Source organism: Ambystoma mexicanum, chromosome 8 (genome assembly GCF_040938575.1).
Source record: "Ambystoma mexicanum isolate Mex_15411 chromosome 8, UKY_AmexF1_1, whole genome shotgun sequence".
NCBI classification, from domain to species: domain Eukaryota; kingdom Metazoa; phylum Chordata; class Amphibia; order Caudata; family Ambystomatidae; genus Ambystoma; species Ambystoma mexicanum.
This window is the reverse complement of record NC_090929.1, coordinates 556,764,513-556,792,011: the sequence shown is the minus strand read 5'-3', so window position 1 is coordinate 556,792,011 and position 27,499 is coordinate 556,764,513. Positions and strand designations below refer to the sequence as shown.

Here is a 27,499-nt window from a genome sequence, read left to right as displayed (position 1 = left end):
ATACAGCGGCACAGAATGACATGATGCTACTGTCCTTGAAATTGCCTGCTAAATGATGTCACTGTTTTAAAGTAAAAAATGACGCCCCCTCAGGGCTTGCTAAGCGTATACGGGCAATTTACAAATAGCGCTTGTTCTAAGCCAGACAGGAGTCTTTAGAAAACCACCCCTTATAAGTCGGTTCCTCCCTCGAGAACCAATGTAAGAATATTTAATGCCATCAATTAGGATAAGGAGTGATGTATACCCTTAAAGGAATTAAAGTGAACCTTTGAATGCTATGCGAGACTGTACATTTTAAGTGTTCGATTTTCTACCTGTGGTAGATAGGTGTAGTGTGGATTTTGGAAATATGTTTCCTTCCTTTTTCTTTTCTTTTTTGATATGAAGTTATTATGTTTTTCTTTTCATTTTTTTGTTTTGTATGCTCTATGGATAATATGTTATATTTGTATACATTTTATATTATGTGTAAAGTTTATTATGTAAATTAAATTACATTAAATAAATAAAGTATACGGGCAATGCCTTGAAGATGCGCATGGGAATGAGCATGCACAGTAGTCTGATGGGACTAAGGGTGGGCATTAATCACAGCAGTAAAGTGTAGAGGTGATATGTTAAAATGCCCGATGATGGTGATCACTCATCGGCTGGGCCATGCCCCTAATGTAGATAGGCATAGAGCTCCATGCCTGTGCCATTTTGCAAGGCAAAATGTTGGGATCACCGAAGTTCTCTGTGTAAACTAACTGCTTATTACATTTTATAATTTTTGGGAGGACAAATAAAAAAAAAATAAGAGGACTGTACAAATGTGGAGGTGGAATAAATAACGAATCAATCACACCTTCATCAACACTGCCTCAGTGCAAGTATTAGTAATGAAAGAGGGGGGACACCAACATAGAAATCATGAAACTTTGGGGTATTACACTGGCATGACGGTTGAACGTACAAGCAAGATGGCCATCCTTCATGTGCATATCCGATCAAACCTTTCTGCTCAGATGGTGTATGGTACTGGTTAGCCAGCTATCAATCTGTTACTCTCAAATGCATACATTGGAGCTGCTCTTAACTATGGTCTACAGTTCTGCTGTGAGCAGAGACGAGATTTGTTGGTTTCTGTTAGGCAGAATCATGTGCAGTACACTTTGGGAACACTACACACAATTAAGACTACAAGTTTAAGTACAATTTCACCTTTGGTAAAATCCTGTACTACACTGTAAAGTGGTAGCGATGGCTGAGTAGCCAGACATATCTCAAGAGTAAAGTGAGCCGCAGAACAAGTTACACAAAGGGCCTACAAATACAGGAATTCAAATAAACATGTGTTCAAGGTTTCTTGGTAAAAGAATATACATTTATTTACACAGTCAGTTCGAGAACATTACACTAGCAAGAGCAGCTCAATATCATACAGTAATAAACCACAAATACACAACCAATAAGTTACTGAACACGTTCAGCTCCCCTGAAGTGGGAGCAAAATGGCACTTCAGATACTTTCAAAGGGGTAAAAAGACAAGGTTATACAAATTAGCAGCACAAATACTTGTATAGGCAAGGCAAAGGGTTTCAGTAAACTGCAAACAGCAATTCAGTTCATTGGCCTGGGCCAAAGCCAATGGTTCAGAGTCTTTGTATTGGACAGAACAGTTCTGGTAGTAAATGGTTAAGTCTTTGCTACGGATCTTAGAAGAGTTTGGCTAGGCGAAAAGTTAGAAAAATGTTTAGGGAAGGACAAGCCTTCGAAGTCAGGAAAGTTTCACAAACTTTCACCATGTACGAAAAGATTTCCGGACCGTGTTTGCACAGAACCTTAGAAGTGAAGAAGAGCTGTAGCTGAGGCAGTTGTTCCTGGCAGTTTGAGCAGATCTCGCTGATCCTGAGCTTCAGTCGTGGGGACAAAAAGGAGGATGTCGGGAGGTTCCTGCACTGCCCAGGAATAAGGCCACAAGTTTAGTTTAGTTTAGTTTAGTTTATTATTTGTATAGCGCCGCCTGGCCCTAGGGCATCCAGGCGCTTGCGATGAATACAACAAGAATAATACAACAGAAATGTACAAACCGATTACATATTTACAAATTTACAGTCTTGGTGCATGCTAGTAAGGTAGGGCTAGGCAGTTTACGTTTCTTTGGATAGAAGCCAAGTTTTGGTGTTGTGTCTAAATCTGTGAAAGGAAGGTTCTGATCTCAGGTCGAGTGGAAGTGAATTCCAAAGTTTGGAGGCAAGCACGGGGAAGCTGGAGCCACCTGCTTTTTGGAGCTTAAATCTTGGGATATTTAAGCAATGTGTTTGAGCTGATCTGGTAGGGCGCGCTGGGGTGTGGTGATTGAGATTGTCGGATAGGTATCTGGGTGCTTGGTTAGCTAGGCATTTGTGTGTGAGTGAGATGGTTTTATATTCAATTCTTTGTGGTATGGATAGCCAATGGCAGGTGCGTCTGGCGTCCGAAATGTGTTCATGTTTGGGTATGTTCAGGGCTGCTCGCAAGGCGTTGTTTTGTATGACTTGTAGTTTGTTGATGTTTTTCTGACTGGTTCCCAAGTACAACGCATTGCAGTAGTCAACTTTGGAAAGGACTAGCGCTCTGGCTAAGGTGATGCAGTTGGATGGTGAGAGGTAAGGTCTGCTGGCATTGATGAGTTTACAGGTGTAAGCAGTGGCTGATGAGATGGAATTGATCTGTCTTGTCAGTGTGAGGGAGGAGTCGAGGTAGATTCCTAGGGTTTTGACGCTGTTAGAGACGATGATGTTATTGCCGTCTATAGTGAATGCTTGATAGAGTTTGTCAAGTTTATTAAGTCTGGGTTGGGAACCTAGGAGAAGAAGTTCGGTCTTGTCGTCATTGAGGCATAGGCCATGCTTGGCCATCCATTCTTGGATAATGGAATAAATGTTGTTGAGAGCAGTGAGGTCGGTGGAGTAGTCGCCTGTTAAAGGGATCAGTATTTGGGTGTCATCTGCGTAGTTGGTGTAGATGACACCCAAGCGGTCCAATATGTCAAAGAGGGGTTTTGTGAACACATTATATAGAGTGGGGGAGATGCAGGAGCCCTGGGGGACACCGCAAGTGACTGGGGCTGGGATGGCAGAGGCTGTGGGTGCGTAGACTCTCATGGATCTGTTGTTAAGGAAGGAATGGATCCATGCGTTGGCGTTATCTGAAAATTTGGCTGCTGAGGATAGATGTTTGCAGAGGATGTCGTGGTTGACCAGGTCGAAGGCGGCCGATAAGTCAAGAAGGAGAAGGATGGCTAGTTTACCATTGTCTTTAATGTTGTCCATCTGTATCTTAAGGTCAATCAGGGCAGTCTCAGTGCCGTGTTTGGGGCGGAATCCTGATTGTCTGAGTCCTAGTAAGTTATTTTTCTCAAGGTGGTTCTGTATCTGAAGATAGGCAGCTCTGTCGAGGATTTTTAGTAGGAAGGGTACGGTCGTAATGGGTCTGTAGTTGGTGGGGACATTAGGGTCAAGGGTGGGCTTCTTAAGTAAAGGAAGAACCCAGGAGTCCTTGAGGTTGTTGGGCACTATGTTGGAGGTGAAAGATGAGTTGATGAGGGAAGTGATGAAGGGAGCAAGTTGTTTGGCTGCATCTTTAATGACTGGGGCTGGGCAGGTATCACCTTGGCATTTGGACGGTTTAAGAGAGTAGATTATTTCTTCAACCTCTTTGATGGTTATGGTGGAAAACTCAAAGAGGTTATTGTCATCATTTTGGGGGGGTGGTGTGGGTGTGTGTAGAGGGGGTGGTGTTATCAGTGAGGGTGAGGCTTTCTTTCTTTGTCAGGATTTTGGCTTGTAGTGTGGCAATTTTGCCTAGGAGTGCTTCCTGGATGCTCGTGCACCAGTGGATGTCTTTGTTACAAGTGTCTGGAATGGGGGAGGGTGATTCGAGTTCTCTCAGGATATTGAAGAGCTCTTTGGTATTAGATTTGGCGTTGCTGATTTTTTCATTGTACATGTTTTTTTTAGACTGGATGATGGCTGATTTATAGATGTTCGATGCCAGTGCGTAAGATGTCTTATTAATAGTGGATGGTGACTGTTTCCATGCTAATTCAGCTGGTCTTTTGGATTTGCGGAGTGTTTTTAGTTTGGGGGTGAACCAAGAATTGAAGTGTGCTCGTGGTTTGGCTTTCCGAAGCTTGAGTGGTGCTATGGTGTTTATGGCCTTAAGGATAGTTGTGTTGTATAACTCTACTAGTTCAGTAGGGTTGGTCATGGTGGGTGAGAAGTCGATGATGGGTTGGAGTAACGGGAGGAGTTTCTCTAGTGTGATATTTTTGTTGTTTCTTGTGAGTGTGGGTGGGGCATTGGAGGAAGGCCCTGGTGTTTGAGTGCCTTTGTTGATGGTGAAGGTAATAAGGTGGTGATCAGTCCAAGCGCATGGAGTGTTGGAAAGGATGGTAGTGTTGCAGTTGAGGTCAGCTATCCAGTCAAGGATGCGGCCTTTGTTGTGTGTGGGTTGTGTGATATGGTGGGTGAGTCCTAATTCTGAAATTGTGTTGGCGACAGTGTGAGCTTTGTCATCTTTCTCATCATTGAGACCTAGATTAAAGTCTCCTAGGATGAGTAGTCGAGAGTTAGGTTTGATATTGTCAGAGAGTAAAAGGGCTATGTCGTCATTAAAGGATAGTATAGGGCCTGGCGGTCTGTAAATGAGGTGGATGGTGATAGTGCTTGTGTGCGTTGTGTATAGTTTGAGGGTGAGTAGTTCCGCTGATGGCAGTGATTGGTTTTGTATGTGTCTTATGTTGATGGAGCTTTTTGCAATAATGGCTACTCCACCACCTTTAGCTGTTTGTCTGTCTGCACGGTAGATGGTATAGTCATTGGGTATAGCAAGTGATAGAGAGGGGCCAGACGCTGGGTGGAGCCAGGTCTCTGTAATAGCTATGAAGTCGAGATCATTGAAGGAAATAATGTCGGCTATGTCTAGGGCATGGGCGACTACAGATCTCGCATTGATGAGTGCACCTTTGATGGTTTCGGTGGTGATGCATGATTTTTTGATGTGGGTCCGGGGGGAGGGTGCGTTCAGGCCGTGTGATATCTGGTCTGACGGATGAGTAGGGCGTGTGCAGGGAGGGGCAGATTTGGTTAAGGTTATATTTTGTTTGTTGCCTAGATTGAGGAAGGATACGGGTGTGTGTGTTCTGGATCTGAGTCGGGTGAGTCTCGATAAGCCTGAGCAGGGATAGGATTTGCTGGTAGTGAGGTTCGTGATAGTGGATTGGCCGATGGGAGTAGTTTGTGATGCTTCTTGGGGGCTGGAGGTGTCTGCTGTGCGATGAGAGTCGATGGAGGAGGTAGGCTGGAAGGGGTTGATGTTGGGTAGGAAGGGGTTGGGGCAGGGTATGGGATAATGTCTGGGGCAGGCTAGTCTGCTGAGGCCATTGGGGTGTAAGCGAAAGTGTGGCCCTGTACAAGGGGTGTCATGGGAACCAGGCAGAATGGGAACATAATGCGGAAGGTCCAGGTTATCATATCTGAATTTAGAGGGAACTGGCGCACAAAATCATCAGAGAGAAGCTAGTACGCAATGTTAGTGCACAATGGTGCTGCAGTGAGGGTACTAACGCAGAGAATCAGAGAAATGCTAGTACACAGTGCTAATACGCAGTGCTAATACACAGTGTACTCTAAGCGACCATAAGGCACTACACAATGTCACAGTGGTCTCTAAGCGACCATAAGGCACAACACTATGTCACAGTGGTCTCTAAGCGACCATAAGGCACAACACAATGTCACAGTGGTCTCTAAGCGACCCTAAGGCATAACACTATGTCACAGTGGTCTCTAAGCGACCCTAAGGCACAACACAATGTCAGCAAAACGTCGGTTTAATGTGTGCGTGCCTTAAAGTCCACAAGCTGTTTCCTTCCCCCTGGCTATCTGGTTTTCAACAGCACTCTGAAGAAAATTTGACCAGGATGGGGCTGGTGTCCAGGTGGCTTGCGAGTTGGTTGTTCCCACCAAACTCAAGGGAAGAAGTTAACCTTGAAGGGCTTCTTTGTCGATGGAGTTTCAGTCAATTTGGACCTGCAGCAGGACTTCACTGGTCGTCCAGGAGTTGCAGCAGTCCTCTTCCTTCAGCTCGTCTTCGGTTCTTTCGTTCCAGTGGTCGACTCTGCTTTCCATGTCCCAGAGACCTGCTTTTAAACAGTTTTCCCCCCATTCATTCCATCATGGCTGTCACTCACACAGCAGGGTGGCTGTCCTTACCGGGCAGCCAGCCGGCCAATCACGCCAGAGTGGATTCAGGAAACTAAGCACAGGGAGTTTCGGGCACCTCCTTCACATCGTGTCCATCCCAGACACTCAGGCGCCAGAGGAGGGCATCAGCATTGAAGCCTGCCAAAGGCCAACGAACAAAGGGACCAAACCTGATTTGGCGCACAGAGACAAACACAAGAAGGACCTTTACTAAAATAAATGGCGAAAAAAGTCGACCAGAGTCTGTTTTTACAGATAGGTCTAGGGCGCCATATTGAAAAATATGGCTGACCCGATTTTTAGCTACCGTTGTAGCTTGATCTAAACCACTGCCACAAGCCCTTTAAAGTAGGAAAGGGTAACATTTGACTGTTACATGAGTGTTGTGAGTCAGGGGAAGCTAGACAACCCCTCCAGCACTCTATAGGAAGATAGTGTGTGATGGGTCTGTAAATTTAAAGAGACTAGTAAAGTCAATTTAACTTTACATGCTCTGGGAGATGGTAGTCAGTCCCAGAGAAGGTATTTAAACCTTGGGAAGTCTGAAAGACATCCCTGTGCGACTGCACTGAAGGTGCTGTGTGACACACAGACAAAGATGATGACTACGGAGTTGTTTTAAAACTCCATAACCAAAGAACACAAAAGTAAAACACATTGAAAATGAACATTTCAAAGCCCCAACATATATCAAAAGAGCTGGAGGGCTCTAAGGTAGAGGGCATTTAGCACTTGTGTGTGAATTCTCCCTAACAGTCTCCCCAATCTGAGGTTAGACATCATCTCTAGGATTTCAAACTAATCCAAATCATTCTCAAAACGCTGATCTTCAATTAAATGCTATACTAATTGTTTGTCTGGCATCCTGTTTCTCATGCAGGAGATATGTTCTAATATTTATTATCTACGTTCTAATATTCTTTATCTCACCCACATCTGTGTTTTACACATAGAGGGTAGGAAGCATGGCCATTAAAACAAGACATAGTACTTCTGTGATGAGTGATGCTGGACTCCAGCTTTTAAGCGTGGGTCTGGCTATCAAACTCATGCTGCGCGACATGTCTTGTTTGAAAGACGATTGTGTTGCCCCTGAGCTTTCCTGCCGGAACATGAAATGTTGAATATGATATTAGTTCTTAATATGGGCGTGCAGTGCCCATTTATAGTTGAACTAATCAACATTATTTTGTTTTCTCAGTGAATGGCAGTTTACTGTTTCCACTTTTGAAGTGTCCCGCCACTGTGGGTACACCAGATAAGGCTATCATTGACAAATTATGCTCTTGTGATGGATGTGTCTTAACTAGTTAGTGTCTTAAATTCTCACTTCTCTTAAAAGTAAAGTGGGATGTGCAGTTAATGTGCAGTTAATCTTAAACAGTTACTACAAGTAAAAACGTAGAAGAAAACGGGGACTGAAGAGAATGAAATGTGCTTGGCTTAATAAGTCAGAATGCTGTGGCATAAAATGGGCAAGCGCACATTTATTTCTGTCTCCTGTAGACTTTCAAGCTAATAAAGATAGGTTGTATTGACTGTGTACAAACAGCCCAGTTACAGCTGGGAAGACCGGTTAGTCAGTTAAACAAATGAGCCAGTCCATTGCCCGGTCCATGATGCTAAAGGCATTATCTAACTGTTTAATAAGGATACAATGGTTCACTGTGTGAAAGGGGTACAAGACATGAAGGAGCTCTATGTTCAATTATACTACAATCATAAATACCATACACACTATTGAGACAGACATTGTTTCACACAATGCTTCAATGGCGATCAGACAATCAGGGATAAAAAAAAACACAGTGAACAAATTAGTTCAGGGAGGTTTAAGGAAAACTGTGTGTTATTAACATAACACTGGAAATGACAAAACAAGAAACACATCAGGTGAGCCAGAGTGAGGAAATAGATATGTAATTGCCATGATAGGATAAAACACTGGGGTACTCTGTAAGTACACATTGAGGTGGTGGAGTACGAGCAGCCCAGTTACAGCTAAGAAGGGCGGTTAGTAAGGAAAACAGTCAGCCAGTCCAGTGCGTGGTCCATGATGCTAAATGTATTGTGTAACCATTTAATAAGGATACAATGGTTCACTGTATGAAATGTGGACAAAACATCAAGGAGCACTATCCTCAATTGTAGTACAATCAGAAATACTATATATACTTTAATGATATCATTCCATTATTACAATACTATGCTTTGCGAGTGACCAGATTTTTGGGGGCATGCCTTACAGCTATGACCACAAGAATCTAGACACTGCCCACAACCACCACAATAGATATGAACCATATAATAAGTACATACAATACACCTTCAAATAAATAACCTCACCCAGAAACCCCTGCCATCTATATAATGTCTGCGGACAGTAAGAGGTGACCGTGGACTCGGCAGGACCTGCACTCCCCTTTTTCACCTTGAAAAACAGCTCTATATTATCTCCTCTCCACTCCCCTAACATTTTCACACCATCGTACAGCCATCAAATAACCCCAAATGTGTTTTCCAAATTGTTCGTCCTCGGTGCTGTCTGCGGACTACTGTGGTGTCCGCGTACCACTGTAGTGTCTGCGGACTGTGTGGCACACACATCTAATTTTTTCACTTAGAAAAACAGCTCTTTATCATATTTATTCAATCCTCCACCCCTTCCAGCCCCTCTTTCGACCACCAAATAACCCCCAAATGTGTTTTCCAGACTTTTTCCCCACTGCGCTATCTGCGGACACCGGCGACTATCCGCAGATCCAACATGGTGACGCACCTTGCGCTTTTCACCATCCAATCAGCGGCACTTCCGATGTCTACGGACATCATGCCGGACCCTAATTGGTCGTGGGGGCTTTCCGTTTGCCCATGTGGAACAGACTCAGGTATAACAATTATTTTTCACCTACCTTTTGCCCATTTTTTCAAATCTACTGAATGGATTTACATCAAAATTACAAAAGCATGCTTTCGGGTTCAAACCGCTTCTTCTGGGCAGATCTGGTGAAAATCTGTCCAGTGGTTTGGGCTGTAGGTCTGCACAACATTTATTTTTCCATTGCGTCTATGAGGATTCCCACAATTTTTGGACTCTCCCCTAGAACTTTGCCCCCTATGATGAAACCGCATCAATCTTTGGAGAACCATTCCGAGGGGGCATATAATTGTTTCCAAGTTTGGTGGGGATTCGTCTATGGGGGTGAAGTTATAAACCACCCCAAAAAAAACTCTTGCTATGAGTTGAGCAACTTAACCATAACTACAGGGCCGCTACTGCTGGCCCTGTAATAAAAGGGACATTTGTGAATATATGTGTGTCTCTTCGAAAAAATGTCCAACATACTTCCCAATGTGCTACAGACCTGAAATGTGGCATGTGGGTAGGTTCCATGGTGTAGACAGTGGAAAAGGTTTAAAATATACCTTATTCAAATTATTTTTAAACGGTCTGCAATGCTTACCCATTGCATATGTGGATATGTGTGTGTCTGTTCGAAAGGTTCAGCATACTTCCCAACATGCCACAGACCTGAGATTTGGGATGTGGGTAGGTTCCATGATGTAGACAATGTAAGAAGTATAACATATACATTTTCCTATTTTTTGTTCTTTAATGTGGTCGGCAATGCTTACCCCTGCCATACGGCTCTTCATGCTGTACGTCTGCCGTAGTTCCATGTAAACTTCAACATTCATTGTTCCGAAAATTGCCACACTATCAGCATTCTAGTTGATATTAGCAGCACTCACTTATTAAATCATGCCGGTGACACAAACAGTGCTTTTGTAGTAATGCAGACGACAGGAAATTGTGCATGTCTCCTCAATAGTGTCTGCAATGCAGTTGTCCGTCACGTCACGGCAAATCTTTCATGATAATTACAGGAAATTGAGTTCCCACGGAAGTTGATGAATGTATTCAATCTCAATAGTACAAAGGTTACATGCTTCAGCCGTACACTTACACGTACGGCACTCCAAGCTTATACTCTTCAGTCCCACACATATGGCACTTATGTTGAGGTCTGTAGTATATTTTAGCATGTTTCACAGTATTGCAGTAATGCAAACAACTATTTGCAAAACGAAGCAGACAGGCTCCTTAAAAAGTGTAAGGACTTGGAACAGCAAATGTGTATTCCCAGGTCCCAGGAGAGGCGGCAGGGCACCACATTCAATGGAGTCGAGGTGAATTCTATTTCTACCCAAAGAGCTAGTGCCCCAGTGAATGGGCCGGTGACTGAACTTGGTTGCAGCACCCTTGGGGGATTTGATACTCCCATTGGGGGCCACCACCAATACCATACACCTGGAAGCAGAGTTGAGTCACCAAGTAGTGCAATTCCATGCATTGCAACAAGTTGCCCCATAAAGATAATGAAATCCATTAAAGCCCTGATCAAACCATTTAAAAAGGGAGGGGAATGCTGCATAGAGGATCACTTAGAAGCGGTTCATGACATTTTTAAAGCCTTCCAGATACCTAAGGAACAGTACAGTCAGTATTTTCATTTAACTTTAGATGCTCCGACGGCTTGAGGATTGAATGAACAACAAAATATGAAATGGGCAGAGTTTGAAAAAGAGATTAGGCGTAATTTTTCTCCTTTCCAGTCATTGCAGGGGGCAAAGAAAGTTGCTTACACAATCACTGCCGGGCCTATTACATCCCCTCGCCAGTTTTGACAAGATTTTAAAAAAGCATTTTCTCGCTTTGATGTATCTTTTGACCCCAATTCCAATGAGTTTAAAACTGCCTACTTCTATGGGCTACAGAAAGACTTCATATCCCGATTGGTCCATGAATTTGACCGTGACAAGTCCCTTGAATGGATTGTACACCAAAGCACAACACAATATGAAGTACTCTATTGTCAGGGTAGAGAAAGTGATAAAATGAAAGATACTAGACCTAGATCTAAATCTAAAGAAACCTCGGCAACAGTGATGGAAATCAGGTCAGCCAAAATGTCCCTTGAGTCTGCTCAAAGTCCAAGTAAAAATAATTTGGCACCTGAACAAAGGGGTAATCAACAAAGGTCATCACACCCTGCACCAATGTTTCAATCACATGATCCTAGTAATAGGGAGAGCTACATCAGACCCAGGTACTTAGGAGATAGGCCCTGACAGGCTATTGACCTGATATGTCAGGTATGAACAATGACCAGAGACAAAATCAGGATCAAAGAGATGATGGTCCTTATCAGACATTGGGGACACAAAGCAGATATGATCCCAATACCATGATATATGGTAATCAGGATAGACCCCGATATGTGGATCGATTTGCTGATAATGGGAATCAACATAGAGGCCAGAACCCACAACATGAGAGACAGGACATGAGGCAGAGCATAAACTAAACTCCACGTCAGGACAATGATTCCACACAAGGGGACTACAACCAAAGGATGGGTGCACCCGATCCCCTCCACAAATGAATCAAGAGTTCAGGAACCATCCCAATAGAAACCATTCCCCTGAGAGGCATCAGAATAGATCCAATCAGAGTGAAAACAACCGATATCGATCTAGGCCACAGAGAGAGGATTCTAGAGAGATGGAAAGGTTCCAGTGCCTCGAGGCCCAAGTGAAAATGTTAGACGAGCAAATAGGAAAGCTCTGTACAGCACAAAAACAGTCATCAAAGGAGGGGCAGAAGGCCATAGCAATGACCGGGGGACTTCTGAAAAGTGACTAAGTACTTATGATACCTGCAGTGCCAAAAAGACAGATTGTTCTGATGAAATTTTGCATAATGACTCTGAGATGCCTAATGATTTAAAAATGAAAATACCAGTAAATGAACATGTAACAGAAAATGCAAATACTTCTAAAAGAGAGGTACGGTTTAACCTAGAACTAAATCAAACATTGGAGATTTGTACAAATGAAATAGGAAAACCTGAAGATCCAAAAGAACAAAGAGACAGATTTAAGAAAAATGACTCATGCATGGGGAATACCAGTGAACAGGGAGTAAGTGGCGATGCTATAGCTCCTTCCCTGGGCAATCAAAACAATGACCAAACACAGGTAGAAAAAAGAAATGCTCAAAAGGAGGCTACAGATCAATCACCTGAAGAATTCTTTGAGCCACATATTTTTGAAGATGTTAAAAGGGCTGGTACTGCACTAAATGATCACAAATGCACAGAATTAGAAAATGACAAATTGCCAAGTGATGTTGTTACACATGTTCAGTTGGAGGGTTGTAGTGTGACCTCTGATGATACCTGGATGGATGGGCGAACAGTGGCCACACTCCAAAAAACCTCTGAACATGGAGAAATGAATAAAGTCTCTCACACAGAAATGGGCAAAAAGGAGGGAAAAATGTCGTTCCATTTACCAATGTGCATAGCCAAAAGTGAAAAAGGCCTGAGAAAGGTGAGCCCTGAAATCAGTAAGAATTCACATTTCTTATGTGTTTTAGAGAAAGTTGAAGACAGGTATTATGCTCCCATCACTGTAGAAGAAACATGCAATACATTTGCAATGATTGACACTGGCACACAGGCCACAATTATGTCTAAAGAATTGGTGAAGAGTATCAATGAAGGGAGATCCCCGCAGAATCAGATTACAGTGAAGGAAAGTCAAGGTCCAGTGCATAATTTTAATGTGGAGGAGGTGCCTATTATAAGCGTCACTGAGGTTGACATAAAGATAGGTAAACACAGAATGAAACAGGAGGTATTGGTCACATCCAACATTAAGACCTAAAAAACTAAAATCACAAAACAGCAATATAAATGAATGTCACACCGTTGCCAAAACAAATGATGCAGTGGAGGTATATCTCCAGAATAGTGACATACCTAGCGTCACTGTCATATTACTGTGTCAGGACAAAATGTAGAGCGAAAATGAAAAACTACCTGTACAAATATACTTGGACCCAAGGAAAAAATGGCAAACTGCCATAGATGAGCACACATTACGCTTTTATTTAAAAGAGAAAACATGCAAACAGAATATTGCTCCTAAAGCAGATTCAGAAAAACACAACACCACTCTTGCTGAAAAACACGTGGAAAATGAGCAACCATGGGTTCACATTGGTATAAATGACTATTCTAAAACAACAAAATCCACTTTAGCACTTGAACAGGAACGGAGTTTAATTAATGAGAAATTGTTGCAAAAAATAATGGAGAGGGAGGAGATCCTGAAATTTAGAATTAAAAAACAATATGTCTCTGGTTTGGACAGTCCAGACTTCTAAAACCGAAATGCAGTAAGATGCATGCTAAAAATTAGCATTGGGCAGAAAACAATTTACCATAATGTATGGATAGTGAGTGGAACACAGAATGATTTTTACATGGGCAATGATATAATGCACATAATCTGTATGGTGTTAGATTTCCTTAATCAAAAGATATGGTCACGCCTAGGTGGGCCGGCCCCTGAATTTGAAGACAAAAGAAGGGCTTATCATAGCGCACAGCTGGTCACATATGCAACTGAAGTACAACTTAGGAAGGATACTATTATCCTTGCATTCACCAAACAGGTTGCAATAACACTGAAATGCAAAAATGGACAGCAGTTGAAAGATTCTGATGCATTTGTCTGTTTGAATGAATCTATAAAACAGCAAGGCCTGGATTATGAATACATTCCATTGGTAGATATTGGTGAAGGGTCTGTAAAAATGATGGTGAATAATAAAGGTTGTCAAGATATTCATTTAGAGGAAAACTCCCCATTAGGAATGGCCATACAAAAATCACATTACACAGCAGATCTAAATAACATGGTGATTGGAAATATCCCTGAAAACTATGTGGATGTCAAGGGTGAATAGCCAGAATACTTGGATTCACAGGCCAAAGGAATATTTAGAATTCATTCTGTGTACCCTTATGATTCAAGTGCGACAGTGTGCTGTCATCAAGAGGATTGCATAACATTTAACTTAAATGAAAATGAAATAGAAAATCAGCCCATTGAAGTGGAAGCTGATATGCCAAAACATGTAAAAGTGGCGGCTTTACAGAGAGACACAGCCACACAGTTAGAGGAAAGCGCAGAGATTCCCCTACCAGAACATTTTCCAGAATTCTCCAAAATGGTAGAGGAGCAGATTTTATCAGCGGATGCATGTGACAACGATGAGGATAGAAATTAACTGAGAAAGATATGGAGTTTAAAGATGTATTTGCAAAAGATGCTTATGATTGCGGTCTAACTGATTTACATGTGGCCACGCTACCGAAAGGGTGTAGCAGAAGCCCAGTATTTTTGCGCCAGTATAGATTACCATTGGCATGTTTAGAGTCATTGGCAGAGATTATTAAACATTTGGAGTCGCGGGGAATCATCATGCCCTTTCATAGCACATCCAACACACCTATTTTAGGTGTGTTAAAGCCAAATGGTCAATGGCGGCTATGTGCAGATTTGAGTGAGTTAAATAAAAGAGTGCCAGTATCCAGATGGCCACTGCCATTCATTGATCAGGGCCTAGCTCAGCTACATGGTTCAAAAGTGTTTACCACGTTAAATCTCACCTCTGGATATTGGTGCGTGCCATTGGTAGAGTAGATTCAGAATTTATTTTCATTTTCATTGATAAGACTCGATACGCATTAGAGTTCCATTTGGGTATGTCAATAGTGGGAGTGAATTTGGAATATTTTTGAGAAAGTCCATGCCTGATGCAGTGGAAAGAGGTACCATAGTTTATGTGGATGATGTACTGATAAAAAATGAAAGTTTGAAAAACCATTTTGAAGAAATAAGACATGTTCTTGGCCAATTGCAGAAAGCAGGTGTCAAAGTATCTTTACAAAAGGCACAATGGTGCAAGAAAAAGGTGAATTTTCTAGGCCATGAATTGACTGAACATGGATTAAACCCACAAAAGAAGAAAGTGGAGGCTATACAAAAACTAAAAGACCCTAAAAATGTGAAAGGGGTAAAAAGTTTGTTAGGAATGATGGGCTATAACAGGAAATTCATTGAATATTATGCTGAAATGACTCAACCATTAACTAAGCTGTTAAAGCTGAATACACCCTGGAAATGGGAAACAGAGCAGTCTGAGGCAGTAGCTAAATTAAAGGAATGTCTTGTAAAGGCACCATGTTTGGCATACCCCATAAAGGATAGGGATTTCTTTATAGAAATAGGTTTCTATGAACAGTGTATGTCAGCAGTGCTATCACAAAAACATGATTTGAATCACAAAACCATTGCCTATGCAACTAAGGCGTTTTCCCAAGTTGAAATTAAATTCAGTGAATGTGAAAAGGCCCTTTTGACCACTGTGTGGGCACTACAGCATTTCCGCCCCATTTTTCAGGGAGAAAAGGTAATTATTGAGACCAATCATCAACCATTGCAGTTTTTAGAGAGTAAAAGAATCAGGTCAGGTAACCTAGCACAGTCCAGAATCACTTCATGGACGCTAGCATTACAAGGTTTTCCTGTAGAAGTGAGATATGGCCAACATAAAAAAGCCCAGTTGCTCAGGGTTTAGCAGATCTTCATGACTGTGCAGCTGAACATGTATTGAACAAAGTATAAGATGAAACTGGTTACAGGATTTTGGGCAATCACCACACAAAGCTTTTGATGAAAAGACATGCAAGGATTTGCCAACTGTATATGTTGATGGTTGTGCTTTTCACATTGAAAATGACAGTAATAAACATTTAGTGTCAGGAATAGGAAATGTCTGGTTGAAATGTGAAGGCGTCCCCAGTATAGGGATGAGAATTGGAGCTAGGAGCAGTCAAGTAGCGGAATTGGCAGCCATTTATAAAGCAATTGCTACTGCAGTTGATAATAAATTCAGTGAAATTGTCCTGGTGACTGATTCTGACTATGCACGAAATAGCTTTGTGGAATATTTACCTGGCTGGAAAGAGAGAGGCATGATTACATACAACAAAAAGCCACTTAAACATGGAAAACTGATACAAGCCATAGACAAATTGGTGTCAGAGAATGATTTAACAATATACTGGAGGAAAATTCGTGGGCATTTAAAAACTCCAGGAGAGGATAAGGAGGGGAATTATACGGCAGCTCACCTGACTAAAATTGGGGCTGTGATGGGAGAATTGCTACTTATTGAACATTTACTTGGTGAAATACAAATTGATGCAGTAACACATTCTAAAGCATCAAAGGAGGTAGATCAGCCAGTAGTACAATGGAGTTATGATACACCAGATCAAGATCTGATTGAGGCACAAAAGGATGATCGAATCCTGGGAATCTATTATAATCATTTGATAGATCCTGAACAAAACCCTTTAACAGAAAATGATTGTATGGGAAAAGAAGAGTTGAAGGTGCTATTAAAGAATAAAAAACAAATTAGACTACAGGATGGACTCATGATTAGAGAATCCATAACAGGACAGATACAGTGGGTGGTACCCCTTTCATTCAGAGGGTCAATGCTACACCATGCACATAATGCAATAACTGCAGGCCACAGAGGTTCACAAAAAACATTGGAAATACTAAAAGATTATGCTTACTGGCCACATATGTCCCAAGATGTGGAATTATATACTAGAGGATGTCTAGTATGCGCCCAATTTAAACCTGCTTCACCAATGCATAGAGCTCTGTTAAGTAGAAACCTGTGCAGTTCCCTCTGGGACCACTGCAAAAGATTTAGGCCTACAGGTGTTTGGCAGTAAACCCGCTTGGTAGCAGTCTGTACCACACAGATTCACTTGGTAGCTGTGGCTAAGCAGTCAGACTTCCCTCAAGAAGAGTTAGGCAGTATGTGGAGTATACAAGATAGGGCAATTTACACAGTAGAACAAGCAGACACGGAACAGAGCTTTGGTGTAAAGATATATAATTATTTATTTTAAAAACGCATCCACGAAAAACACACTGGCATTAATACGGCAAACAACTTCAATTACAATTTCTATAAGTATCTCAATCCTCTAACAATATTTCAACAAGTCTAGGTTCAACGGCACCACTTATTTGCAGACAGAGGTGAATGCTTTAACCTAGATGGCACTCTAATATTTGTTAGAACGGGGCGAAAAGGCAGGGTATGAAACCAACTCGGTACTAACACTTTTTCGAAGCAAATGCAAGGCAAGTAAGGCAGGGTCTACTGTAGATCATACAGTTCAGAGGCCAGGCTCACTCAGAGAGAGGCAAGGCAATATGTCCCAAAAAGTATCACAGTGGAAATGCACTTCAAGTCTTTGTAGCAAAATTGTCACAGAAAGTTTGGACCAGTTTAGAACAGAAAGTTAAGACGGTCTGGAGGCGACCCAGTGGGAAGGTAGGGATTTAAGACACCCCACGCTACACGTCACAAGGGAGCCAGGTGGACACAGTACCTTGTAAGTGTAGAGACAGCTCCGGCGCGGGCAGTTGTTCCTGGTGGTGGATGCAAGTCCGGGCTTTGCCAAGAGATGAGATGGTCTCGTCGTCGAAGGAAAAGTTGAAGATCATTGCACCACCAGGGAAGAGACCAGCCGCGTAGTGCTCCGTCACAAGGCACCACCTTTTGGTCGTGGTACAGGCTAGTGGCTATCCGGTTGCCAGGGTGCTCTGCACGGGCAATTCGACCACTATGCTTTGGAAGCGAAACAAAAGCAAAAGGTGACTGGTTGTTCCCACCAGTCAGGGGAAGAAGACTCTCCGGCCGGGAGATCTCGTCTGTCGTTGGGAAGTGGTGAGTCGGTTCAGCAGGGCTCCACCGTAGGTGTCATCGTTGCAGGTCGGCTCAGCTTTACCCTCGTCGGATTCTTAGGTCCTGTGGCGATTTCTGAAGATCCAGTCCCAAAAGCCATGCTTTTATGCAGAAAACCCCCATTCATTCAGCCTAGCTGTCAATCAAAACACACTAAGTGGTGAGCGGGGTGGCTCACCACTTGGGCCAATCACACCAGAGTGCGACTTGAGTTGGCAAGGCGACTGAGTCCAGGGTGCCTAAACTCCCTCCCACACCCCCGTGGTACCCAGACAGAACGGCACCACTTTGGAGGGCCTGTGTGCAGAAGCCCGCCCAAAGTGGAACAAAGGGCTCAACCTTTGGTTCGGAGTTTCAGAGGCGAACACATAGGCCATTTTAAAAACCGAGTTCTGGCAGAAAATACCATCCGGTAGATTTATTTAAGACAAATAAACCGGCGGTATGTTAAAGACTAACGTAAAAAAGTATTAGCCTCCAACAATGGGAAGAATCCCATTGAATTATATTCGGGGTCGAATATAACAAGTAGTTTCCACTGCCACCAGCCAAAACTCAACGAGGGGGGACGGGACAGTGCCCCCTCGAACAACAGACCCAGGGGTAACCGAATTACCCCTACCAGTACGTCCACAATAGGATTGTTTGTACTAGTTCTGTTAGTAAATTTAGGTATAGTAAAGCCAATGGTGACTTTACATGCCCTGGGAGACAGTAGTCAGTCCCAGGGTATGGAGGCTATGGTGGGGATCCTCTAGGACACCCCAGTGTTACGGCACGGAGGGTGCGGTGTAAAACACATAGTAAAACACATGAGACCCTATGGAGTAAAAGACCCCATAGCCCATAGAACACATTGACATTTAAAGGAATTAACCACATTCATGTCCAAGAGTGGGAGAAAGAGTCTCACTCTTGGCAGGATGGAAAAAAACAAACTCCAGAAATCCAGAAAAGCTGCTGGGGGACTCACTAGGTTAGGAAATTCAGCCTAAACAGAGAATTCTCCCTAACAAGTTCCATTAATGAAAAGAGGCTTGACTCTTCCATGGTCAGATTTGCAAATAGACTATGTAGGGCCTGTAAAGAGGTCGAGCAGGGGGAACCGTTATATTTTGAGTGTGGTGTGTTTGATGTCGAAGTGGATTGAGTGTATTCCTGCACCAGATTGTAGTGCGCAAACAGCAGCTACATTACTGGTGAATCATGTGTTTTCAAGGTTTGGGTTACCACAAAGAATCGAATCAGACAGAGGAAGTCATTTTACAAGTGCTCTAATGAGTAAGGTATGGCAAATACTGGGTGTGAAAAGAAAATTACATATTGCATATCGGGCAGCTTCTTCAGGGGGAGTTGAACGCTGTAATAGGTCTCTTGTGGACATATTAACGAAATTTGTAGCAGAAGCAGGTTCGAGCTGGGATTTACATTTACCTTTGGTTTTAATGGCAATCAGATCAACTCCTGCCAAGGCAACAGGTGTTAGCCCCTATGAGGTTTTGACAGGTAGGAACATGGTGTTACCACAACAACTGCTATACAGAACACATGAGCAGACACTTGTGAGCGCATCCACAGTTCATGAATACATTGATGAACTGAGGAAGCATTTACAAAATGCATTTGCTTTTGTACAGCGAAATCTAGAAAGAGCTGCTGACAGTGCAAAGTCATAATATGATAAAAAGACATCAGTGAAAGAATATTATGTGGGAGATCAGGTGTATAAATTCCATTTTGGAAAAGGTAAACAGAAAAATTCTCTATTTCTAGCAGCCTGGCAGGGGCCATTCGAATTATGGATAAGGTCGCTCCTGTGGTTTATACAATTTTGAAAACTGAAGGTGAAACAGCAACAGAACAGTTTGTTCATGTAAACCAAATTAAACCCTGGCACCCCAGACACAAAATTAAAAGACTTTAGCGTGTAGAAACAGATAAAGTCCTTTGAATACATAAAAGAAGTTAAGGTAAATGGGTTTAGTCAGAGAGGGACAGCAGAGAAATAAAATAAAGGTGATTGATTATTACATATGTATATAGGTAAAAAAAAATGGAAGCTGAAATTAGTAGAGTTGCTTTGCAAAATGAAAATGTATTAAATGTTGAATGATATTTTATGTATGTTTGTTTTCTCTTTAACATGTGCTTAATTTCAGAAAGCGAGAGAAAAAAGGCGAAATGCTTTGCAAAGCATGTTTTATTTTTGGCAAAAGGGTGAGGTTAGTATTGTGCTATGTACTTTATTTGTTTCTTTTCTATTTGATTTAGACTATTGATTAACACATTTTGGCTTGGAGGTCATGGGACCGGAGGACACGGGAGATGATGGAATCCTGGAGTCCCCTGGATGAAGATCAAAAGATGCCTGCCTCCGGGCGAAGGTGAAGACAAGTAGTCGGAATGCCAAAAAGAGATGACTCCAGTGGAAAAAGAATCCAAGAGTGCCAGGATGAAAGAGTACCCGAATTAACCAAATGATGTGACATCGCTGGTCGGGACATATCAGAGGCAGACAAGTGTCCTGGACTATGGAGTTCCACGTATTTATAATTTTAATTAATTATTTTAATCTGTTATGTTAATTCTTTCTTTTAACTATTTGTTTTATTTTATTATTTTGTGATTGACTTCAAGTATAAAAGTAAGACACTGGACTATGGACACTTCCATTGGGAAGAAATATGTAAAATATTTTATAAGAACTGATGGACTCAGAGATGAACTTTGACATTATGATGATTGAACAATGATTTTTCAATGTTCATTTTCCACACGTGAATATTCATTTTGTTGGATTGATACATTTTAAAAGAAGAAAGGGAACAAGTTGGGTTTCTTCCAATTGTGGCTTGGACCATGGCCAAATTCTCAGACAAAGGCTGTAACAGATGTTTCTTGAAGCAGCTCGGGGAGAAGGAGAGGGAGAAGACATTTTGCGGGGTTGCAGTGAGGTCGCCTTTGTACTGCGGCTGTGAGGAGCTGGACCACTGACCTTCAGAGACTGGGATTTCCTAGTCACTTGGCACCGGCTTGAGAAATGCAGATTGCAGATTGAATTGCATGTTCTAGCTGGGTGCTTTGAAGAAAGAAAAAAGAGAGCCCTGGGTCACTGCCCAAAGACGACAAGCCAGGAGACTTTGCGTGCTGAAAAGCTACATATAGCTTGTAATTATACAAATGGAGTGAGATTGCTGTGACTGCCGGACGGATGATCTACTATTAGACAGGCAGTGTAGCGATAGGGAATTCTCCTGTGTTCAAATGCCACTTTATAATATTGCCATCTAAATGACTGTTCTTTTTATTGTTGCAAAAGATAATGAAATGCCTTGTATTTTTGCACTTGTTTCGCTTCTGTTTATTCTAGAAAAGAGTGCCTCGCAAAGATGGTAATGTATTATTTTGAAATGAAACTGTTATAAATCACAGCCTGTGTAAAGGTTTTGTTTTTGCTTCTGTCTTTCTGTGGTGCATTTAGCAAATATCACATAATAAAAGGGGAGGCTATTAGGTAATATATGTGCCAAACTCCCTATGCAGATGAAGTAATGTTATGAGCAATTATAAATAGCTGGGTGAGTGGTTCCACTCAGGGTATGTATGTGTGTGTGGCTTCTGAGTGGAATATAATGCAATAGTCTGCTGAGCGTATATGAATCAGCAGAGAGAGGCCTAAATAAATTAGTGATAATACCACATGTTATTGTGAATACTCCATGGAAACATAGTCTCACTAATGTAAATAAATTAGTGATAATACCACATGTTATTGTGAATACTCCATGGAAACATAGTCTCACTAATGTAAATATATAAGTGATAACAGCCATAGGCAGCACTCTATGTGAAAATTGTGGTATCCATATAATGTAGGCCAAAGGTCTCTCTAGTGATCACATGAACAGACCAAGCAAGAAGAAGGGGGTTTTGTGTATTGGGGACCACTAGTAGAACAGAAAATCATACTCATTATTATACCACAACGAAATGTATACCAACCAAATGTATCTGTGTACTGAAATAATGCATAGCCACTATACCATTATAATACCAAACCCAATCTACATGCAAGGAGTGATTATTGCTCAATTATTTTTGTTTTTGGCGGTAAGAAAATACAGCTGGGCCCTAAATCTACACAAAATACCGTACAGGTCACTGCTGTCTCGGCTGTACATCGGGATACCAATGATGTTGCTGCGCAATCTCAACGCTCCAACTGAAAGTAGTTGGAATATATTTGCGGGATTCATGCTTTCCTATGGTCACCTTTATGTTGCTTGCTCCAGAGTTAGAAACAAAGACTATTTGTTCACACTAGGTCTTACAGGTAATACTTGCAATATCATCTACAAAGAAGCATTGGTTTAGGGATAATAGTATACCAATGACGGCAGTAGGCAAAGGGGGCTGGCTGGTACTAATGAAACTCCCCATAACTATCGATACAAAACAATTCTCAAACACGTTAGTAGTCAGAAAGGCCTGCCGGGATCAAATCTAACTCATCATAAGGAATGATGTGTGGTCACCTCCACACGTAGTTACTCTGGTAACGCAAACAACCATGCAACATCATCATCTATATTCGTTCATTGAATACACTTAAAAATAGGACTGAAGTAGGAATTATCATGCAAGCATGGGGACACCTGCTAGTATTATGGAAAGAAATGACATATGTGGTGGGATCCCTTATGTATGTGGTTGTTTTTTTCAAATTAAATATGGCTGGTTGTGAGAGTGATTGTTGCTGTTTGCATTATTTGAATATGGCTGTGTGTCTGGTATAGGTTGCCTGTCTTGTGATTGCACCTTAAATATGGTCGACAGAGGGGAAGGCAGCCTTTGTGTTTGATGCTTGCCCCGTGCATTATGTGGCTGGTAGGCTGTAAATAAATTGTTGATTTTAAATGTAAATATGGTGAGTGAAGAGTCCATGCCACCAGTCTGATAGATTATATTGTTGCAGGCTGTGTGTTTGGCAAAATAAACAGAACCGTTTTTGAGAACATGTGGGCTTAGTGTTTTCCATCTACCCCTTGCATTATGTGGCTGGTGGGCCATGTATTAGGCTCTGTTGTTGTAAGGTAAACATGGCCTGTTATGAGATAATGCTCCTTTCCCATGTAGGCAGACAGTCTTTGTTTTCTGCCTATGGTTTTGTGATGTGAATGTAGAGGAGTGGGAATGGTGGGCCACATTGCTGGTCTTTGTTTATTTAAGGTTAACTTCTAGGGGGCAGCAATCTAGCAGGATGTTCTCATGTTTATTGCATGCCATTGTGTTTTTTACTACACTGGTGGGGTGGGGCCATTTCAAAGAGTAGAGATGTTACTGCACACTTACTTAATATAATATATATTCCTGATGAGGAAGAGATTAATTAGAGAAAGAGTTTTAATCCACAATATCAAAAATAAATGATCACGATGTTGTACTATGAAGTAGTGGTTTAATGTTGTCGATATCTTCATACAATCAGGCTGTCTGCAGTAAGCTGACACATTTTGGGGTGAGACCCCCTTCTTCAAGAGTAATACTGAACTAAAAGAAAAATAATAAGTAACCTTCATAAAATGCGTGTACTCAAAATGGGGCAGGTAACAGAATTCTTTTGTTGCTTTTATTTTCAAAACCATACCTGTATTCAAAAGTCAGGTATCAATCGTATAGGTGGTGAGGACTCAGAGAAGCCATCACCAGATGAGAACCGTAGAGCCAACTGGATGTGATATTTAAAAGGAATATAACCAATGAAAAAGGAGTGAGTGACCCATGCGGAACCCACATACACATGTAAAGCATGCCAAAGCCAGAGTAAACAAAAGTCATGATGTAAAGCCTACCTGTCCTATAAGTTAAATTAGTTCATCCACCTTAGATCAAAGGAGATGTCCCAGATACGAGTACCTGAATGCAAAAGATGTAATGTGCAATCTAGTAAATGACACAAAAGAAGCCATCATGAGGGCGTATACCAATAATTACCAAAATTGTGGGTTACTGACCCCATAATTACCTAGTGAACACTTGACATAGTTCCATGGTGTACTACCAAGTGTCTCAAAGAAAACTCAAGGGTTGCACAAGAATGCAGCTCACTTCAATGTTTCACAAGCTACCCTGTAAACAACAATATGGCAATAGATCAGGATATATATACTCCCCAAGAGTGAAATGAAAACATTATTCCTCCATCTGAAAGAGATAGCAAATACAGAAAACCAGCTTACCCGGAAGAAGTGGATGCAGACGAGGCACCTTACTCAATATACGTCCGTGGTTTCAGGGCTGGTCTTTGCATCAGGCAGCCCAGGCGGCTGCCTCATATCAGTTAGCCTCTAGGGGGCGCTGCACCAGCAGTCCACAGTGCCAGTGCTAGACTACACATGTAACACGTTTGTTTCCTAACATTATAAAAACGAATGTGCCTGTTCATTTTTATAATGTTAGGAAACAAACGTGTTACATGTGTATTCTACCACTGGCACTGCTGCAGGCTGTGGCCTTGGCCAGGGCAGTTTCTAGTCCATTTGGTGCCCATGGCGAAACACTAGGAATGTGCCCCCCCGCACCCAATCCCATGCGCCACTCCCAATGCACCCCACGCTCCACTCCCGCTGCACCCCGCGCAGCACTCCCACTGCACCCTGCGCGCCATTCCAAAACTACACCGTTAAGGAACTCCTACCCAAAGTCAAACAGTCCGTCACACAAGGAATGAATTGCCATTTGCAAAGGTGGGCGACTTTTTCACTGGTGCCCAAGACAATTTTATGCCCCAGTCCCACTTAGGCTGCAGATAATGAGGACTGGGCACACCAAGAGACCATGAATATGGTATAGGATGCAGTATATACAACCAACAAAGAACACAAGATGCTGAAGAGGGTTTGGAGGCAACCTAAACCAAAAGGGCAATGACAAGAAGACACCTGAACCCAATAAACAATCACTTTAACATTCTTTGAATGGGAATCAAGTGTATGCTTTGATACAGTAAAGTCTTGACTGTTGTAAGGATACATGGACCAGGATAATTTATTTATTCATGCAATGTTTGTCGCATACCTGCATATTTATTTATTTATGCAATGTGTGTCAGATACAGGTATCCGACAAACATTGCATAAAAAATAAATTATCTGTCTCCATGTACCCGACAAACATTGCATAAATAAATAAATGGCTTGGCCATCTAAAAATACAATGGCTAACCTTTGCTGACGATATTCTAATATTTGATCGTACGCCCAAAGGTATGCAAACTAAATTAGATCTATTTGCATCTTACTGCCTTACCCTCAACTTAAAATGTAATGTGGAAAAATCTAATATAGTAGTATTTAGGAATTTTAAGAGGAAAAACATCACCCGTAACTGGAGAATTGAAAACTTTCTCATAACCATAGTGCCTGAAATTCGTTATCTTGGTTATACTATATCTGATTCCCACTCTTTGGCAATGTGGAAAGAGGTACTACAAAAGAAAGTGTCTCCCCTTTCCACACAAATGCGGATAGTCTACGCAAAGTTTTGCAAATTCTCATTGCTGCCATTACTGCAATTTTACATTTTGAAAGTAGAGTCTGTCATCCTTTTTGCTCTGGACATGTGCCTGGTGAACATCAATAGCTATCTTGACAAATTACAAGGTTGTATGTGGAAGGGGGCTCTGCGGTTGGCCAAATCCACTCCAAACATCGTAATAAGGCAGGAACTTGGTCTTACTGCCCTATCTGCCCGCCGAAATTGGCGCCTGTTGGCTAATTTCGCCAGAATGTTATATCCACCAGATAATTGTCTGTATGAAGATTTGGGTCAACTAATGGTCGCGTCTGAACGATCTTCCATCACAAATTACCACTCACAAATGGTCCATTTATTGGACGAAATTGCACTTGTACCAGCAGACTTAGAATTTAGACCAAATCATGTGAAATATCGTATTATAGAGAATGACTGGTGTAAAACGGTAACTGGAATGGCGGAACTCAAGGGCTATAAGGAAGCAGCTCGTTTTTGTTCCCCTAGACGTCCGCACCAACCCTATGTAATTCGATTTCCCTGCAATAAAGCCAGGGAAACTTATGTTAGTTTCAAAATGAACTAATCGCTTACTTTAGAAAGAATTAGTGGCTGGAGACCGCAGTGGAGAGTAAAAGCGGAGTTGGGATGCAGGCTCTGCAATGATGGTTCTACTAAAGAAACCCTGAAACACCTAGTTATATTCTGTCCATATTTTGAGACAACACATGCATTAACAATTGCAACAGAGTGTGTACTAACTGAGGCAACCAGGACATGGCTTTGGTTAGCCTGTATGTGGGGGACTCGAACAAGCTTTACATTAGCCCTTTGCAGACTCTTAATAACCATAAATAATGAACTTGAGAAGATGTATCAAAAGAATCAGGGGCAGGTTAGCTGCTGATGCGATTAACACCTTTCTTGTATACCTTCTGTTTTTGGAAAGCCTATTGGTCTGTTGCTATAATCTTGGATGACAGTTGTTAGTAAATCGGCTTTCCTCTGACATAAGTTTAATTAGAAGTTAGATTTTCACTATATTATCTGGCACTTTCATTGTATTGTGAATTTATCCTCAAGTCCTGTAATGAAGCTTCAATATTAGTGTTTTCTACCACCTGGACCTGTTTAATACATGTAAATAGGAAGATGGTAAAATTTCGTCCACACGATGTATATTAAACAAATGACTTTGACTGTTAACCATATGCATATACATTGTTTATAGTAGGCAAAGGGAACAGTTTATCAGGAAGGAATTTATTCATATGGAAATTGCCTATTTGGAAAAAAAATAAATAATTTTTAACTGTATAACATGAAGAAATTGGGCCTCATTACAACTCAGGCGTTAAGGGTTAACGCCGTTGTTAACCCTTAATGCCTGATTCCGATTTTAACGGCTGCTTTTAGCAGCCGTTAAAATCCATGGCGCTAAACCGCCTTGGTGCTAATTACGCCACAGTAACTTACGGTGGCGTAATTAGCGCCTTCCCCACTCCCATTACGCCCTATGGGGCAAAAATGGGAATGGGGAAGGGTAAAATGGGAAATGGGGATTTACCGCCCCACTCACCTAAGAATGGGGCGGTAAATCCGCCATCCACCATGGTGTAAACGTTCCCGCTCCCCAGCATATTGTTCGTCATTCCCTCTTTCCTGGGCATGCACTGCTGACTTTATTTTAGTGCAAGAGTTGCATACATTTCAGTGTTCGCTCAGACTTGTCTTATACTCTTTGTCGTTGTGCTTCCTTTGTTTGGATTAGCAATCACGCTAGTCTAACGAGATAAACAAACACCTACACGAACTCGCCTTGTGAATGATGGTGTGAAGGATGGATGCAGGTGCTGGACCAAAAGCTGAGCGAAGTCTGCACAGCAGCTGGCTTGGGAAAGCGACTCAGCAACTATAGTAGAAACCGTCTCCGTGGACGTTTGGCCCGTCTTCCGTATAATGCCAGACTTGCAGGATACATGCTTCACTTTCTTTGTTCCATTGGGGGTGACATGCTGTAGCATCAATTCATGG

At 41.9% G+C, this 27,499-nt stretch overlaps 1 long non-coding RNA gene across 1 annotated transcript in view; it reads left to right on the top strand.

Moving 5' to 3' along the window:
• LOC138472210 (uncharacterized) overlaps positions 1-21,358 on the top strand; it is a 362,895-nt gene extending 341,537 nt beyond the window's left edge. The window contains exon 4 of the long non-coding RNA XR_011268573.1: positions 20,204-21,358. This is a non-coding gene — a long non-coding RNA (uncharacterized lncRNA). The remainder of the gene's footprint in view (positions 1-20,203) is intronic.
• Positions 21,359-27,499: the final 6,141 nt, after the last annotated feature.